The 12,561-nt window shown below is 40.0% G+C and overlaps 1 pseudogene; it reads right to left on the reverse strand.

The window, feature by feature from the left end:
- LOC125519244 overlaps positions 1–10,438 on the reverse strand; it is a 71,600-nt pseudogene extending 61,162 nt beyond the window's left edge.
- Positions 10,439–12,561: the final 2,123 nt, after the last annotated feature.

Below are 12,561 nucleotides of genomic sequence, written 5' to 3' on the forward strand. Positions count from 1 at the left end.
AGCTTGACATGTACTTCCCGCCCGCATTCTTCGATGTTATGGTCCATATCGTGGAGGATATCATCCAACTCGGGCCGACGTTCCTGCTAGGGGTTTCTGACTGAAGAGTGCATCTCCTACTGCATGAATTATCTAGGCATCGAGAACCCTGTTGGTCTGCCCGTCAACAGGCACCTTGGCAGGCTCGCTAGATGGGGTAACCGCGATGGTCGCCGCGAAATGCATGTCGACTTCGAGGGTCGACTCGCCAACTTTGAAAGAGCAAACCTAGTCTCGCTACAACACATAGACGTGGTCGATCCTTGGTTGGTAGAGCACAAAACCTTTATTGAGAAGACGTACAATGACCGAGGCCAACAGAGGACGGACGGAGATATAATCAAAGAGCACAACTCATGTTTCATGCGTTGGTTCAAGGAGAAGCTTCTGTCGTACCCTTTACATGAGGATTCTTCCACAGAAGAAAAACTCATATTCGCCTTGTCACAGGGCGCCGAGCACAACCTGATGACCTATGAGGTGTACGATATCAACGGCTACACATTCTACACCGAGGACAAGGACATGAAGAGCGATGGTTATCAGAACTCCGGGGTAACGATGGAATCCTACACCAGTAATGACAAGGACAAATACTACAGAAGGATCGAGGAGATCTGGGAGCTGAGCTACGCTGGAGAGAAGGTCCCGATGTTCTGTGTCAGATGGGCCAAGAGTGTCATAAAAGAAGACTGGTATGTCACCACCATGGTTATACCCGAAGCCGAATCAAAGACCGCGCGCGCAAACGTCGCCGCGAAAAATGAGCCATGGGTACTGGCTTCCCATGTGGACCAATGCTTCTTCGTTATCAACCCGTCAAAGCCCAGTCGTGTTGCCGTGAGGAGAGGAAAAAGGAGGATCATCGGAATGGATGGAGTCGCTGATACGTCTCCAACGCATCTATAATTTTTGATTGCTCCATGCTATATTATCTACTGTTTTGGACACTCTTGGGCTTTATTATCCACTTTTATATTATTTTTGGGACTAACCTATTATACGGAGGCCCAGCCCAGAATTGTTGTTTTTTTTGCCTATTTTAGGGTTTCGAAGAAAAGGAATATCAAACGGAGTCCAAACGGAATGAAACCTTCGAGAACGTGATTTTCTCACCGAATACAACTCAGGAGACTTGGACCCTACGTCAAGCCAATTAACAGGTAGCCACGAGGTAGGGGGTGCGCTTGCCCCCCCAGGCGCGGCCTCCACGCTCATGGGCCCCCTGTTGCTCCACCGACGTACTTCTTCCTCCTATATATATCCACATACCCCCAAACGATCAGATACCGAGCCAAAAACCTAATTCCACCGCCGCAACTTTCTATATCCACGAGATCCCATCTTGGGGCCTGTTCCGGAGCTCCGCCGGAGGGGGCATCGATCACGGAGGGCTTCTATATCATCATCCAAGCCCCTCTGATGAAGTGTGAGTAGTTTACTTCAGACCTACGGGTCCATAGTTAGTAGCTAGATGGCTTCTGCTCTCATTTTGGATCACAATACAGTGTTCTCCCCCTCTCTCGTGGAGATCTATTCGATGTAATCTTCCTTTTATGGTGTGTTTTTGAGACCGATGAATTGTGGGTTTATGATCCAGTCTATCTATGAATAATATTTGAATCTTCTCTAAATTCTTTTATGTATGATTGGTTATCTTTGCAAGTCTCTTCGAATTATTAGCTTTGGGTTCGATCTTGCGGTGTCCTTTCCCAATGACAGAAGGGGCAGCAAGGCACGTATTGTATCGTTGCCATCAAGGATAACAAGATGGTTTTTTTTATCATATTGCATGAAACTATCCCTCTACATCATGTCATCTTGCTTAAGGCGTTACTCTGTTTTTAACTTAATACTCTAGATGCATGCTGGATAGTGGTCGATGAGTGGAGTAATAGTAGTAGATGCAGGCAGGAGTTGGTCTACTTGTGTCGGACGTGATGCCTATATACATGATCATACCTAGATATTCTCATAACTATGCTCAATTCTTTCAATTGCTCAACAATAATTTGTTCACCCACCTTAGAATACTTATGCTCTTGAGAGAAGCCACTAGTGAAACCTATGGCCCCCGGGTCTCTTTCTCATCATATCAATCTCCATCACTTTATTATTGCTTTGCTTTTAGTTTGCCTTTTACTTTTCACTTTGCATCTCTATACCAAAAATTCCAAAAATATTATTTATCATCTCTATCAGATCTCACTTTCGTAATTGACTGTGAAGGGATTGACAACCCCTAAGCGCATTGGTTGCGTTGAGCTATTGTTTTTGTGTAGGTACGAGGGACTCACGCGTAGCCTCCTACTGGATTGATACCTTGGTTCTCAAAAACCAAGGGAAATACTTATGCTACTTTGCTACATCATCCTCTCCTCTTCGGGGAAATCAAACGCAAATGCTCAAGAGGTAGCAAGAAGAATTTCTGGCGCCGTTCCCGGGGAGTCTGCGCAAAAGTCAACATACCAAGTACCCATCACAATCCCTATCTCCCGCATTACATTATTTGCCATTTGCCTCTCGTTTTCCTCTCCCCTACTTCACCCTTGCCATTTTATTCGCCCTCTCTCTCTCTCTCTATCCTCCCTCTCTTTCTCTATTTGCCACTTTTTGCCCGTTTGCCTTTTTGTTTGCTTGTGTGTTAGTTTGTTTGCTTGTCACGATGGCTCAAGATAATACTAAATTGTGTGACTTCACAATACCAACAACAATGATTTCCTTAGCACTTCGATTGCTCCTCTTATTGATGCTGAATCTTGTGAAATTAATACTTCTTTGCTGAATCTTGTCATGAAGGATCCGTTCTCCGGCCTTCCTAGTGAAGATGCCACTACCCATCTTAATAGCTTCATTGATTTGTGTGACATGCCAAAGAAGAAAGATGTCGATAATGATATTGTTAAATTGAAGCTATTTCCTTTTTCGCTTAGAGATCATGCTAAAGCTCTCTTTTCATCTTTGCCTAAAAATAGTATTGATTCATGGAACAAGTGCAAAGATTCTTTTATCTCTAAGTATTTTCCTCTCGCTAAGATCATCTCTCTTAGAAATGATATTATGAATTTTAAGCAACTTGATCATGAACATGTTGCACAAGCTTGGGAGAGAATGAAATTAATGATACGTAATTGCCCTACTCATGGTTTGAATTTCTGGATGATTATACAAAAAATTTATGCCGGATTGAATTTTGCTTCTAGAAATCTTTTAGATTCGGCCGCGGGAGGCACTTTTATGGAAATCAATTTAGGAGAATCTACTAAACTTCTAGATAATATTATGGTTAATTATTCTCAATGGCATACTGAAAGATCTACTAATAAAAAGGTGCATGCGATAGAAGAAATTAATATTTTGAGTGGAAAGATGGATGAACTTATGAAATTATTTGCTAATAAGAGTGTTTCTTCTGATCCTAATGATGTGCCCTTGTCTACTTTGATTGAGAATAATAATGAATCTATGGATGTGAATTTTTTTGGTAGGAACAATTTTGGTAACAACGCGTATAGAGGAAATTTCAACCCTAGGCCTTATCCTAGTAATCCCTCTAATAATTATGGTAATTCCTACAACAATTCTTCTGGAAATTATAATAAGATGCCCTCTGATATTGTATCTAATATTAAAGTATTTATTTCCTCGCAAAAGAATTTTAATGCTATGATTGAAGAAAAATTGCTTAATATTGATGATTTGGCTAGGAACGTTGATAGAATTACTCTTGATGTTGATTCTTTGAAACTTAGATCTATTCCACCTAAGCATGATATCAATGACTCTCTCAAAGCCATGAGAATTTCCATTTATGAGTGCAAGGAAAGACCGCTAGGACGCGTGCTATGAAAGATGCCTTTATAAAAGCATGTTATTCTAGTTCCTATTAAATCTTTGTTTTGCAATATGAATCTTGATAATGATGGGACTGAATATGATCCACCTTTACCTAGAAGGCGTTCCAAGAATTCTGAATCTTTTGATCTTGATGCTAAATTTGATAGAAGTGGGATTGAAGAAATTAAAACCCTAGATGTTGCTAAACCCAATATATTGAATTTCAAGGAATTTAACTATGCAAATTGCTCTTTGATTGATTGTATTTCCTTGTTGCAATCTGTGCTAAATTCTCCTCATGCTTATAGTCAAAATAAAGCTTTTACTAAACATATCGTTGATGCCTTGATGCAATCTTATGAAGAAAAACTTTAATTGGAAGTTTATATCCCTAGAAAACTTTATGATGAGTGGAACCTACTATTAAAATTAAAATTAAAGATCATGAGTTTTATGCTTTGTGTGATTTGGGTGCTAGTGTCTCTACTATTCCCAAAACTTTGTGTGATTTGCTGGATTTCCTTAATTTTGATGATTGATCTCTAAACTTGCATCTTGCGGATTCCACTATTAAGAAACCTATGGGAAGAATTAATGATGTTCTTATTGTTGGAAATAGGAATTATGTCCCCGTAGATTTTATCGTTCTTGATATAGATTGCAATCCTTCTTGCCCTATTATTCTCGGTAAACCTTTCCTTAGAACGGTTGGTGCAATTATTGATATGAAGGAAGGGAATATTAGATTCCAATTTCCATTAAAAAAAGGGTATGGAACACTTCCCTAGAAAGAAAATAAAATTACCATATGAATCTATCATGAGAGCCACTTACGGATTGCCTACCAAAGATGGCAATACCTAGATCTATTCTTGCTTGTTATGCCTAGCTAGGGCGTTAAACGATAGCGCTTGTTGGGAGGCAACCCAATTTTATTTTTATTCCTGGCTTTTTGCTCCTGTTTAGTAATAAATAAATTATTTAGCCTCTGTTTTGGTTGTGTTTTTTGTGTTTAATTAGTGTTTGTGCCAAGTGAAACCGTTGGGAAGACTTGGGGAAAGTCTTGTTGAACTTGCTGTAAAAAACAGAAACTTTAGCGCTCAAGAGAACTGCTGTCATTTTATTTGGAGAGTGCTATTTAGTTAATTCTTTTTGAAGATGATTAATAAATAAATTCCTCACGTCCAGCAATTTATTTTATAATTTTTGGGGTCCCAGATCTTGTGGTAGCTACATATTACTAAAGACTGTTCTGTTTTTGACAGATTCTGTTTTTCGTGCGTTGTTTGCTTATTTTGATGAATCTATGGCTAGTAAAGTAGTTTATGAACCATAGAGAAGTTGGAATACAGTAGGTATAACACCCATATAAATAAATAATGAGTTCATTACAGTAACTTGAAGTGGTCTTTTGTTTTCTTTCGCTAATGGAGCTCACGAGATTTTCTACTTTAAGTTTTGTGTTGTGAAGTTTTCAAGTTTTGGGTAAAGATTTGATGGATTATGGAACAAGGAGTGGCAAAAGCCTAAGCTTGGGGATGCCCATGGCACCCCCAATATAATCTAAGGACACCTAAAAGCCAAATCTTGGGGATGCCCCGGAAGGCATCCCCTCTTTCGTCTACTTCTATCGGTAACTTTACTTGGAGCTATATTTTTATTCACCACATGATATGTGTTTTGCTTGGAGCGTCTTTTATGATTTGAGTCTTTGCTTGTTAGTCTACCACAATCATCCTTTCTGTACACACCTTTTGAGAGAGCCATACATAATTTGAAATTTGATAGAATACTCTATGTGCTTCACTTATATCTTTTGAGCTCTATATTTTTACTCTAGTGTTTCACTTATATCTTTTGAGTTATATAATTTTGCTCTAGTGCTGCACTTATATCTTTTAGAGCACGGTGGTGGATTTGTTTTATAGAAACTATTGATCTCTCATGCTTCACTTAGATTATTTTGAGAGCCTTAATAGCATGGTAATTTGCTCAATAATAAATATGCTTGGTATTCAAGATTTGTAAAACTTTCTTTTGAGTGCATTGAATACTAAGAAAAAAATTGATGCTTGATAATTGTTTTGAGATATGAGGATGGTGATATTAGAGTCATGCCAGTTGAGTAGTTGTGAATTTGAGAAATGCTTGTCTTAAAGTTTGTGATTCCCGTAGCATGCATGTATGGTGAACCGTTATGTGATGAAGTCGGAGCATGATTTATTTATTGATTGTCTTCCTTATGAGTGGCGGTCGGGGATGAGCGATGATCTTTTCCTACCAATCTATCCCCTTATGAGCATGCGCTTAATACTTTGCTTTGATAACTTCTATATTTTTGTAATAAGTATATGAGTTCTTTATGACTAATGTTGAGTCCATGGATTATACACACTTTCCTTCCTTCCACCATTGCTAGCCTCTCTAATACCGCGCACTTTTCGCCGGTATCATACACCCACCAAATACCTTCCTCAAAACATCCACCATACCTACCTATCATGGCATTTCCATAGCCATTCCGAGATATATTGCCATGCAACTTGCCACCATTATGACATGCTCCATCATTGTCATATTGCTAGCATGATCATGTAGTTGACATCGTATTTGTGGCAAAGCCACCTTTCATAATTCTTTCATACACGTCACTCTTGATTCATTGCATATCCCTGTACACCGCCGGAGGCATTCATATAGAGTCATATTTTGATCTAAGTATTGAGTTTTAATTGTTGAGTTGTAAGAAAAATAAAAAGTGTGATGATCATCATTTTTAGAGCATTGTCCCAAGTGAGGAAAGGATGATGGAGACTATGATTCCCCCACAAGTCAGGATGAGACTCCAGACGAAAAAAGAGGCCAAAAAAAAGAGAAGGCCCAAAAAATGAGAGAAAAAGAGAGAAGGGACAATGTTACTATCCTTTTACCACACTTTTGCTTCAAAGTAGCACCATGATCTTCATGATAGAGAGTCTCTCATTCTGTCACTTTCATATACTAGTGGGAATTTTTCATTATAGAACTTGGCTTGTATATTCCAATGATGGGCTTCCTCAAAATGCCCTAGGTCTTCGTGAGCAAGCAAGTTGGATGCACACCTACTTAGTTTCTTTTGTTGAGCTTTCATATACTTATACCTCTAGTGCATCCGTTGCATTGCAATCCCTACTCACTCACATTGATATCTATTGATGGGCATATCCATAGCTCGTTGATACGCCTAGTTGATGTGAGACTATATTCCCCTCTTTTTGTCTTCTCCACAACCACCATTCTATTCCACATGGCTCACGCTCATGTATTGCATGAAGATCGAAAAAGTTTTGAAAATGTCAAAAGTATGAAACAATTGCTTGGCTTGTCATCAGGGTTGTGCATGATTTAAATACTTTGTGTGGTGAAGATAGAGCATAGCCAGACTATATGATTTTGTAGGGATAGCTTTCTTTGGCCATGTTATTTTGAGAAGACATAATTGCCTTGTTAGTATGCTTGAAGTATTATTATTTTTATGTCAACATAAACTTTTTTCTTGAATCTTTTGAATCTGAATATTCATACCACAATTAAGAAGATTTACATTGAAATTATGCCAAGTAGCACTCCGCATCAAAAATTCTGTTTTTATCATTTACCTACTCGAGGCTGAGCAGGAATTAAGCTTGGGGATGCTTGATACGTCTCCAACGTATCTATAATTTTTGATTGCTCCATGCTATATTATCTACTGTTTTGGACATTATTGGGCTTTATTATCCACTTTTATATTATTTTTGGGACTAACCTATTAACCGGAGGCCCAGCCCAGAATTGTTGTTTTTTTTGCCTGTTTTAGGGTTTTGAGGAAAAGGAATATCAAACGGAGTCCAAACGGAATGAAACCTCCAGGAACATGATTTTCTCACCGAATACAACTCAGGAGACTTGGACCCTACGTCAAGCCAATTAACAGGAGGCCACGAGGTAGGGGGCGCGCCTGCCCCCCTAGGCGCGCCCTCCACCCTCGTGGGCCCCCTGTTGCTCCACCGATGTACTTCTTCCTCCTATATATACCCACGTACCCCCAAACGATCAGATACGAGCCAAAAACCTAATTCCACCGCCGCAACTTTTTGTATCCACGAGATCCCATCTTGGGGCCTGTTCCGGAGCTCCGCCGGAGGGGGCATCGATCACGGAGGGCTTCTACATCATCATCCAAGCCCCTCCGATGAAGTGTGAGTAGTTTACTTCAGACCTACGGGTCCATAGTTAGTAGCTAGATGGCTTCTTATCTCTTTTTGGATCTCAATACAATGTTCTCCCCCTCTCTCGTGGAGATCTATTCGATGTAATCTTCCTTTTGCGGTATGTTTGTTGAGAACGATGAATTGTGGGTTTATGATCCAGTCTATCTATGAATAATATTTGAATCTTCTCTGAATTCTTTTACGTATGATTGGTTATCTTTGCAAGTCTCTTCGAATTATCAGTTTGGTTTGGCCTACTAGATTGGTTTTTCTTGCCGTGGGAGAAGTGCTTAGCCTTGGGTTCGATCTTGCGGTGTCCTTTCCCAGTGACAAAAGGGGCAGCAAGGCACGTATTGTATCGTTGCCATCGAGGATAACAAGATGGGGTTTTTTATCATATTGCATGAAACTATCCCTCTACATCATGTCATCTTGCTTAAGGCATTACTCTGTTTTTAACTTAATACTCTAGATGCATGCTGGATAGCGGTCGATGAGTGGAGTAATAGTAGTAGATGCAGGCAGGAGTCGGTCTACTTGTCTCGGACGTGATGCCTATATACATGATCATAACTAGATATTCTCATAATTATGCTCAATCCTGTCAATTGTTTGATAGTAATTTGTTCACCCACCATAGGATACTTATGCTCTTGAGAGAAGCCACTAGTGAAACCTATGGCCCCCGGGTCTCTTTCTCATCATATCAATCTCCATCACTTTATTATTGCTTTGCTTTTACTTTGCCTTTTAATTTTCACTTTGCATCTCTATTCCAAAAATACCAAAAATATTATTTATCAACTCTATCAGATCTCACTTTCGTAAGTGACCGTGAAGGGATTGACAAACCCTAAGCGCGTTGGTTGCGTTGAGCTATTGTTTTTGTGTAGGTACGAGGGACTCGCGCGTAGCCTCCTACTGGATTGATACCTTGGTTCTCAAAAACTGAGGGAAATATTTACGCTAGTTTGCTACATCATCCTCTCCTCTTCGGGGAAATCCAACGCAGTGCTCAAGAGGTAGCAGTCGCCAATGAGGAAGACTTCGACAAGTACGTCGAACCGAAGATGGAACATGACGATGACGATGAAGTGCCACACACCACAAGAAGAAGCATGACCACCCTACCTAACGGACGTTCGTTACACAGAAGAACTCCATTTGCGAAAAAGAAGGGCAATAAGATTGTGAAAAGATAGCAAGCTAAGATCGATTGTATTTAAATCGTAGTCTTCATTTCTTGATTGTAATTTGACATATTGAAATGATATTTATTCTGTTCTAGTCATCATGAATAATTATTTATGTTTATTATGGTATTGAATTTCTAACTCATAAAAAGTATTGAATTTGTTAATATTTTTTGAACTCATGAATATTTTTAAATTTCATGGGCATGTTTTGAATTCACGAATATTTTTTCAAATTTGATGATATTTTTTCATATTCATACATGTCTTACCAATTCACAAATGAATGCAACTAAAAATCCAAAAAAACAAATTTGATGATATTTTCAAATAAAAATTTCATGATATTTTTTCATATTCATAAATATTTTCCAATAACAAATTTGATGATATTTTTAAAAAAATTATTACTATTTTTATAAAAAAATATTACAGTTTCATATTCATATTCATTTTCTAAAAAATTATTATATGCAGCAAAATAATAATAATAATAATAATAATAATAATAATAATAAAAATTACTAGTGGCGCACCGCCGGGTGGTGCGCCATTGATATACAAAAAAGTTACTTATGGCGCACCGCTGTGTGGTGCGCCATTGCTATCCAAAAAAGTCACTTATGGCGCACCATTAGGTGGTGCGCCATTGCTATACAAAAAAAGTTACTTATGGTGCACCACTAGGTGGTGCGCCATTGCTATCACTCCCCCGACTAAAATCCCCAATCCCCATCACGGTAGCCCCTCCACCATCCTCTCTACCGCCCCAACAACCTATCCACCGTCGTCGCCCCTCTCCAGAGCAGCGTCGTCGAGCACCGTCGTCGCCGAGCCACTCCACCGGCAGCCACCATCCTCGCGCGCTTCCTCCTCGAGCACTGGCGCCGTCGGCCACCGGCGCGGTCCCTCCTCGCGATTTAGGGTTTGCTGGGCCGCCGGCCACCGGCGCGGCCCCTCCTCAACCACCATCGCGGGAGCTCCACCCACGCCCGCCTCCTCTTCCGTCTTCTCTGGCCGCCGCCCAGCTACTCTCCACGGGCGCTGCCCCTCGTCGACCACCGCCAACGGCCAACACAGGAGCCTCACCGCCCCCGGGTCCGCCTCGAGCAGCAGGAGCTCCACCTCTGCCCGCATCCGCCATCCACATCCACCTCGAGCAGCAGGAGCACGCCTTGAGTCTCTGCTCTTCCCCTCCTCCCTGTAACCAGCGGTAAAGAAGCAAACTTACTTGCATATGTTGCTTCTATGTTTCTAATTCTTATGGATAAATCCCAGCATGAAAACCTATGTGTAGATTCGTATGTTGTGTGTGTCCTCAACATATCTTTAGGCTTTGGGTGAGCTGGGAAAAATATAGAATGAGTGTTGTATGGGTTGATTTCAGCATAGGTATATTAGCTTATTTAAATTCCTAATTTAGTGCATATTCCTAATGGTATTGTACTAATTGATAGATGGTAGTTTATAATTACATGGTTCCTGATGCCTGGCCAAAAGGCACCGGACTGATGCACAGGAAACAATTCATATGGAGTTTTTCCTTGCTATTCTAACTATGGACGTGTGAGGCATATATGGCAATGTTATTATATTTATATATAGTCTGCACCAAATAAGTTCGGTCCATTCCAAACCTGGAGATCTGCTAATGGAATTTTATTTTATTCAATTGTATTCCTCTATTGGCACTATCCTTTGCAAATTCCACACTCCAAATAATTATCCTGTCGTTGCTAACTATGGTCAGTGCATAGTCCAGACCGCTATGTGAGCAAGTCTTTTCATTGCTCTTAGAATATTCAGAATTAGTGCTCCCTCTAGCTTTGTAAGGTGTTTTTTCAAGAGTACCTTTTTTAACCATTAATTCACATGTTAGCATGTTCTGCTTAATAAGATAGTACTAGGTGACATAGATGACTATTAAATAATTTTGCTCATGTAGCCCATTGGTCTATTGTGTTGTTGGCACCTTTATGGTCTACATGTAGTTCACTGGTCTATCGTGTCATGGATATTAACTGTTCCTGTTGAAAGTCTGACATAGAATCCAGTTCTATCTGTGTTACACTTGTTAGTTACGAGCACTTTTGGTTGCCTGCTGCTTGCTTATTTGGTTGCGTGGTGCAAGCAAACTACAATTGTGGTCTCAAGAAATTACATTTACTAGCACTTTTACCTCACTTTTAAAACAAATTTTTGGTCTGCTGCTGTTATATTCAAACTCCATTTCAGATTATCATATTTGTGTTCTTGACCTTTTTATATGTACAATTAGTTTGCAATTATTTCTCTTCCTGTTATATAGCTTTATTTGTCCTTTGCTGCTGATACATATACTGCCTATGATGATCAGTTGGCTTTGAAGTGTAGTATGCACTGAAGTGATGTTTGGATGTTCAGTGTGCTGCTGGCCATGGCCACCTCTCTTGTCTTGGCTGATTCTTGTTTGCAAGTTGAGCTGATTTTTGTCCATATGAAAGCAAAGGACCATATGGTCTGTGGCCTTTTCATCCATATGAAAGTAGAGGCACATTGTGGTGCTAATTTGCTGGGTTTTGTCTCCGACCATCGTGTCGTGATGATTTTGCAGGTACCCCGAGAGGCCCTTGAGTTTGCCGGAATGTCGATTAACTTCCGTTCCGTCAAATTCAGGTACTCCATATGTCTTATTTTCAGCAAAGGTCATGCTGAAATTTTCCGTGAATTTTAGCATGACTTTGCTAAAAATAGGACATATGGGGTACTTGCGACTAATGCATGGGCCGGGGTATCTTAGTACTTAATTAAGTAGGATCAACTGCCTCTTGTGTTATACATATAGAAGTGTGATACTCAACTCATAGTTATTACTCTATCTGTCACCATATATGTGTATCCAACCTTGTGAACTTGTTTCATTTTGTAGTCTGTGTTAACTCAAGTATGTGTGATATATATGCATATGTGTGTTCTTGTGATATAATACTCTGTTTGGGATAGTTTAACCTGCAAGTTGCCTTCTCTGTTTCTCTAGCTGTGAGGGGGTAGCATGATCGGAAGCACCAGCGCTATTTTCCTAGGCACTCGAGTAGGCGGTGCTGCCGATGCGATCTGCCATTTAGAGTACCCATATATATCAGTCAACCTAGGGTGCCTCGGCATCGATAAACCATAAATGATGAAAACTTAACTTAGCATTTAGGGTGCCTCAGCGTCGAAAAACCCTAAATGATAAAACCTTGGCATTTAGGGTGCCTCGGTGCCGATAATAACCTAAA

This window comes from Triticum urartu, chromosome 7 (assembly GCF_003073215.2).
Source record: "Triticum urartu cultivar G1812 chromosome 7, Tu2.1, whole genome shotgun sequence".
NCBI classification, from domain to species: Eukaryota; Viridiplantae; Streptophyta; class Magnoliopsida; order Poales; family Poaceae; genus Triticum; species Triticum urartu.